This window comes from Cyprinodon variegatus, unplaced genomic scaffold (assembly GCF_000732505.1).
Source record: "Cyprinodon variegatus isolate N-32 unplaced genomic scaffold, C_variegatus-1.0 Scaffold1919, whole genome shotgun sequence".
Classification (NCBI taxonomy): domain Eukaryota; kingdom Metazoa; phylum Chordata; class Actinopteri; order Cyprinodontiformes; family Cyprinodontidae; genus Cyprinodon; species Cyprinodon variegatus.
The window spans coordinates 1-7,793 of NW_015152372.1; positions in this window are offsets into that span (position 1 = coordinate 1).

Sequence of the window (7,793 nt, forward strand, 5' to 3'; positions counted from 1 at the left end):
GCGGCAGCCATTGTTGTTGTCGCCCAAGCGTGCTTTGGTCACGTGGTTGATTACGTTACTGTTGATAATCTGTCCATCATCGTATAAAGCCCGCCCTGACAATTTGATTGGCCCGCCAGATATTGTGCTAGCATACTCACGCTACTGTTGAGCAATGCAAGACCGAAATTCCCGACCTCAAACGTTGTGGGCGGGACTAAGTTTGGAATGGCACCCAGGCTACTAATATTCACCCAGGAAAACATCTCCTAATTGTAACATAATGTTTGAATCGACTACTGCCGTATGTTTTTTTTTCATACTAAACACCTATAGCAGGCATCCCCAAACTCGGTCCTCGACGGCCGCTGTCCTGCAGGTTTTAGAGGTTTCCCTGCTTTAGCACAGCTGATTATGATGATTGCAGTAGAGCAAAAGCCTGTTAATCAACTATCAATTAAAATCAGCTGTGCTGGAGCAGAGAAACCTCTAAAACCTGCAGGACAGCTGCCCTCAAGGACCGAGTTTGGGGATGCCTGACCTATAGGATAAAAATTACATATTTTTTTTCCTTCTGATCCATATAGTAATAATTCCAAATGTGGTTGCACATATTTGGTTGCACAACATAGTGGCTAAAGGAAGCCAGGTACGAGGGCAAAATAGGTGTAGCGCCACCGCAGCACAGGAGTCAGAATTATATCAAGGAGCAAATGGATGAAAATAAACATGAATCGATACTTTTGTGGACGTGTCTGCATCGGATTGTCGGCTATTGGATCGATGCATTGACACAAAGAGATTATTATTTACACCCCTAATATTTGTACATTTTACAATTCTTTGTAATTATGTTCAAACATTACGTATGACTAATTTATACCAATACATTTATTCATTTCATTTCTTAACCGCCTTGTGATGGTAAAAATCTTTAAACCGAAAGTCTGAAAAAGCACGTTTTTATTGCACAACGTAATTTAGAATTAGACAATTTAGTAAATTTATCAGTTAAATTTCCAATGAGAGCTGAAAATATTCGTTAAACTAATGGTATCCTCAATACCAGAAGCATATGTATTAAACCATCATTTGTGTTTAATATATGCACTGTGTTTAGACTAAAACTGGTATAATTAGCTTCACCTGTGGCCATTTTTATGCAGGCAGACATGAGAGCTAAATGATTAAATAACGTTATCTTGGTGAGGTGGGGAAGGAGAGTGCTGGGGGTCTCATACACAGAGACTGTTTATCCTCTATGCAGTTTTCCAGGGTCTGTCGCCTTCTTCCTCAAAACTTTAGAAATAAAAACTATGTTACTATAGCTTCATTTGCACAATCTTGCTAGTAATCTAACACCATTTTCTCCCTATGAGTGATGTGTTATAAATGGACCAAAAATAATCAATATGTGCACTCAGCCGGCTTCTGTAGCATTTCACATGTATATTAACCAAATGGCAATAATGCATGAAGCATTGAGCTGCTAGAGATTTATCCTAATTACAAGTATGGGGTGGTATTTTCTTAAGAAAATAGTAAAAACTAGGGGCGTCCCAATTTGATATTAATATCGGATATTGGTCTGATATCAGCCACAAAAAAAAATATCGGCTGATCGAATGTATTTAAGTCCAGTAAACCACCGTTGACTCCGGCCAGATCTGACCGGACCATTCACCCTTAATGATGCGTGAATCTCAGCCCCAGAATTACCCACAATGCAGCAGTGCTCTTCTGCGAGCATAACAACAATCTGGCGACTTCAATGGAGCGATTATGTAATGAAACTTAAGGTTATAGAGAGCATATCCTCAGATTCTTTATGCAAAACTGGCAGAAATTGTTCACTGGAGAGTTTCTTCAACAGCTGGACATGTTTCACGGACTACAAAATTGCAAAACAGACTGTGTTGCTTGAAGTTTTTTGTGTCACATCAGTAATCATCTTATTAGTTCTAACCTGATGACACAGATCCAGTTTGTCCCGCCTACGAAACAGGAGTTGTACCAGCTCTTTACTAGACTGATACGGCATATATACATCATATCATTCTGACATTCCAGGCTATCGGAATATATCGACTGGCATCTAACAGTTCTGATATCGGAATGGTGAAAGAAACACTCTGCTTCTGTTTAAAGATGCTGTACCATTTCTGTTAATATTACATGGATCAGTGGTCATCATACCTTTTGCTGTTGTCTGTTTTAGTAATATCCATTGATCAAGCCTTTTCTGGCATTCAACAGTACACAATAAGTAATAAAAGTTTGTGCTCATATGTATTGGGTCTATATTGGTATTGGTCAATTCTCAAAGTTACAATATCGGTATCGTATCGGGACACCCCCCTCTAAAAACACTAGGACCGTCAAACCATAAAACATGTTAATCTAATTAATGACAATGTTCCTTGAGTTAATTTCGATTATTCCCATTTTCTGAAATTTCTGTTCTGTTTTCAAAACAGAAAGATAAATGACAAGAAGTGGATATTTATATTAGTGTTTATTAATGACAAATCCCAAAAGCTAATTCCCAAGAAATGTTTTCAACCTAGCCATTGGTCTTTTTTTTTACTTTTTTTTTTTTTTTAGCAAAAACAGGATAGGTGAATGGAACGTTTTTCGTTTTAAACAAACAAGGCATCACACCCAGATAATTCTTGTTACTCACGGAGGTCCAATGGCTTCCTGTCAAAGCAACATATTCTAATGAAGCTTCTTTCATTTTTTTTTTTTAGCCTCATAATGTTTGTCGATTTCCGCCATCACTGTGCCTCTCAAAGGTGTGTGGCTTGTAGAGTGTCTAAAGTCTCCACTTTGAAAACTTCTGCGAGGTCCGTGTCCTCAACAATGTTAAGTGGTCTACAGTCCTTGGCTGTCCATCTGGCAATTTTGCTTGTCAGCTTCTCAGACGTACTTCATTTACTTAATGCCCTGAGCTTGATGAGGATGGTCTGATGCATGCCAGGCGTAACACCTGAAGTTGAAGCCCCAACGAATGAATGCTTGGCGTTAAGATGATATTTAAGGCTTGAGCTAAAACGAAAAGTCCTTCTTGTAGTGTGAGCAAAACACAACATGTTTGTTTACCATTACATCTTTTTTTTATATATATATTTTTATATTTTATATTTGAAATGTCCATTCAGCAGGCCAACGCGTTCTTCTGAGTCCTCCATATTCTCATGCAGACTATGGGTGTGGGTAAAACAGGGTGGGAATGTGTTAAAAATAATATCAGGTATATTCCTAAAACAATCTTGTGTTAACGCGTTAATTTTGACAGCCCTACAGAAAAAGAACATAAAATTACTCTTTAGGTTACAATAATGTTCTCATATCCTGCATGAAAAGCAGAAAGCAATCGAAAGCAATCCTTCACACTAAGCATGCTTGTAGCGACAGTGGAGAGGAAAAACTCCCTTTTAACAGGAAGAAACCTCCAGCAGAGCCAGGCTTAGTGTGAGCGGCCATCTGCAAATGCAGACTGCGGTTCAAGGAGACAGAAGTAGAGACGCAGCCAAGCAGACAAACTCCCAGCCAGCTCCAATGTCAGTGGATGAAGAGACCACATCCAGCCAGTCACAGTCAAAGAAACAGGACTGAAAACAAGGCCGATCTTCAACATCTATAAACAAAGGTGTTGATGGCAGCAGCACAGCTGATTTTTCTGTGCAGGATGCTGTCACAGCCAAACAGGACCAGATGAGGCAAAGCTACTATGAGCAAATAGAAGAGAGAGCATNTTTAGGCCAGGGTTCGTCTTCGTGTGGACGGGGCCTGAACCAGTTTTTCAACAGGATTGATCAGCCACGCACTCCTCCTCCAGCCCAGAACCCCCTGCTGTTACCTTCACTTTTTTCAATGACAGACCTTCACACCTTCCGGCTCCAAACCATCACCCAACACCCCTACTCAATAGAATTCCATCACACAGCCTACCATCCATTTTGTGGGTTTCAAGAAAACATGTGAGGAATGAGCTGCAAAAGATCAAGGTGCGAAAGGCTGTGGGTGCCGATGGTATCAGCTCCAGGTTTCTGAGATATTGTGCAGATGAACTGTGTGGCATCTCATGCTACATGTTCAACTTAAGCCTGAGGCTAGAAGAAGTACCACAGCTGTGGAAGACCTCTTGTGTGGCACCGGTGCCAAAGATAAAACATTCAACAGACCTTAGCAGCTGCAGGCCAGTAGAACTGTGTTCTACTAGGGCGACCGTGGCGTAGGATGTAGGAGTTTGCCCTGAAATCGAAGGATTGACGGTTTAAGCCCCGGCTCTGACTTTCAGTGTCGTTGTGTCCTTGGGCAAGACAATTCACCTGCATTGTCTACTGATGGTGGCCAGAGGGCAGTACGGCGACCCCGCTTCTGTCAATGAGCCCCAGGGCAGCTGTGGCTACAATGTAGCTTGCCACCATCAGTGTGTGTGTGCGAATGGGTGAATGAATTTAGTGGAAGCGCTTTGGTCAAGTCTCCTGACTTGAATAAAGGCGCTATATAAGTACATGCCATTTACCAGTATGTAAGGGCACAGGGCTGTGTCTCAGAAAGGTTGGTTTGCAGTACAGGGTTCCCACAGGAAACAATGCTGGCAATGTTCCTCACCTTTTACACTGCACACTTCTACATCAATTCCCCACACTGCCACCTCCAGAAATTCTCTGATGATTCTGCCATAGTTGGCCTCTTCACAGGTTGGGAAGACTTAGAATACAGAGAGTGGACCCAAAAATTTGAGGTCTGGTGCCAGCAGAACCACCTTCTCATTAAAGCAGGGAAAACCAAGGAGAAGTGGTGGAGTTTTACAGAAGCAGACCCACCCCACTGACACCGGTGACATCCAGGGAATGGACATTGAGATAGTGGACTCTTATAAGTACCTAGGTGTTCATCTGAATAACAAACTGAACTGGACTCACAACACAGAGGCTCTGTGTAAGAGCAGACTCTTCCTGCTGAGGAGACTGAGGCCTTTTGGAGTGCACGGGATGCTCCTAAAGACCTTCTATGACCCTGTTTTGGCACCAGCCATCTTCTATAGAGCTGTCTGCTGGAGCAATGGCTTGTTTGTAGCTGAGAGAAAAGCTGTATAGAGCCTGGCGTACACTGCGATTTTCAGGGCGATTTTCCAGTTGTGCAAGAATCTTTCAGCCTGATCATGCGTCAGGTAGTGTACAGGGGGTTATGAGCGGCGATCAGCCTACCACGACCACCTCCCGATCAGGAATCGTTAGGTCAGCTCCAGTTAGATTTGCCCACGACCGTCGTGGGCAAATCGCTCAGGGCGCATGCGCAAAGGATTGTTCTTGGGATGCAATGAGTGAAATGCAGTTCTGTCTGTAAAATTGACAGACCGCAGTAGCCACGTCCATTCAGCCATGTCTTTTTTCCAAATACATCATCGCCTTTTCTTTTGAGGGCTTTCAGCAAAAAATTACACATCTGGAAAACACTGTTTTGCTGCTGGAGTCATCCTCACTCTCCATCTCTCTGTGTGTGCTGTACGTAACACCCGCCAGCGGAAACACCGACCTACCCAACTGACAGACTGTCATGTTGGGTTCAAGGCGTCTCACCCACATGCAGAAAACACTCTTGAAACAGGGAAAAAGTTTAAATGATTTATTTACAATGTTTATAAGTTAAATAGAGCTCAGGTTCTGGGTTCTTCTGACTGGTCACGGGAGGGAAGCCACTGAGGAGGACAGAGCAGTTAGAGGTGGTCCAGGAAACTTGCAGTTTACAGATGACGGGAATAAATACCTGCTCAGAGAGGATTCTGATCAGCGGGGGGGAACCTTGTGAGTCCAGAGGCTAGTCGGCAGGCAGAGGGCTGAGGGCAGAGGCAGAGACTGAGACGGAGTGCAGGCAGGCAGATTCCAGACAGAGATTTCTATCTCCAGGGTTTCAGGTTTCCAGAAAAGTCATGATCTGTGAGGCAGAGAGAAACAGGATCAGACAGGTTCACAAAATCAGGGTTTCAGATCAGGCAGGCTGGCTCAGGTCTTGCTATACCATTACTGGCAAACACTCTGGCAGGGAAGTGTCAGCCTCCTCCTCCTTAAATAGGTCTCCTGATGAGCAGACAGGAAACAGGTGTGTAGAAGTAAGCTCATGCCCTCAGGAGGAAGATCTCAGGCGCCCTCTGGTGGAGAAAGTGGACAAGCCTCCAGATCCCAACACAGACGAAATCTCACTATACATCAGCCATTCTTATCCTCCCCTCTCTCATGTTAAAATGAAGAGGATTTGTCCCCTTTGGTTGTGACAAAGGCTGTAGCGCCCCGGGGTCTTCTCACCGGTTCTTTTCCTGGGAGCAAGTTATTTACTACTCTTAACTCAAACTGAGTAAAACCATATAAAAAAGGACTATAAAAACAGGAGTAAAAAATGACAGAGTTTATTCCAGATCAGGTCGTTACAGGACAGAGAAAAATGCTCAGAGCTTGCACAGCTGTGGTCTCAAAAATCATGTCCGCGAGCGTCCGGCAAAGTTTGAGCCCCGAACAAGGACCGGCTCCAAGATGTGCCCATATCCTGTGTATTCTTAAAGACACGAAGGCTGTCCTGATTAGATTACCTCAGTACACACCGTGACATCCACAATGTGAAGGAAGGCCCTCTACTCTGTCTAATCTGACTAACAAAGTAATAACGCACATGATGTATAAAGAATAAACCTCACACTCATGACAAGGCGCGCACGAGTCCTATCATGAAAAAAAGCAATGGGGTGTCGACAATGGTAACTGCATTATAGTGACACTCATAGTAATTAGTTAGATTACTCGTTACTAAAAAAGGTAACAGCATTAGTAACTTTCAACACAGTTACTCCCATCACTGCTTAACCTGTGTTTCTCCCTCCAGAGTGTCAGTTATTTGGTGGTTCCACTCCTTCCCCCTGCAGATCCACAGCGCTGCACTTTAGTTCTGTTATGTTTTTGGTATTAAACATTTTGAACTTTCCCACCATCTGTCTTACCTTGAATTCTGGGTTCATCTGTCTCAGTCATGACACGTACAGCTTTTAACAAGAGTCAATGGGTAAACATTCTTGCACCCTTGCATCACCAATCTGATGAAAAATTAAATGACACTTTACTCGTCATTAAAAAATATTTTTTTATTTTCCATGTCTTAATCAGGGTCTTTGGGGATGTAGGGCGGTGCTCTGGCATCCTCTATTGGCCAGCCGCCACTGGTTACAGATGACCAAAACATTGTACGGTACTTAAATTTAGCACTACTTCATTTTTTTTAATAAGTAATTAGTAGCCATTGAAGGAATCAGTCAAGTAAAAGCAAAAATTTAGTAAATGACATACTTACTACTTATGATCATAACATGTGATTTAATATTTAAAAAAATTATACAGTTATACAACATAAGTTATATGCAAATTATATTATTTTAAAGAATTAGATACCAAAATAAAATAAAGCATGCAAATTTTACTGAATAAAAGCTTCACTTGGAAGAAATCAAGATATACTCAAATATCTATTATGAAATTAATACTTACAGCATGTATATAGGTTAGGTTGGGGTAAATTACTTGCGGTAACAAGATACAGTATACTGTTTGCTATTTCTTTATTTGACCTTTATATGGCAGCATAATCAACACACACAAAGTTATTTAACCAATAAGGCTTGAGTACCAAAAGGTAGTAAAAGTTAAAAGTACAATAAAGTAAAACTACTTATAAAGTTACATTTTCCCCAAAAAAAGTTATTAATGTAGATGTATCTGAATAAATGTAACTAATTAATACCAACCTCTGTAGATGTCTCA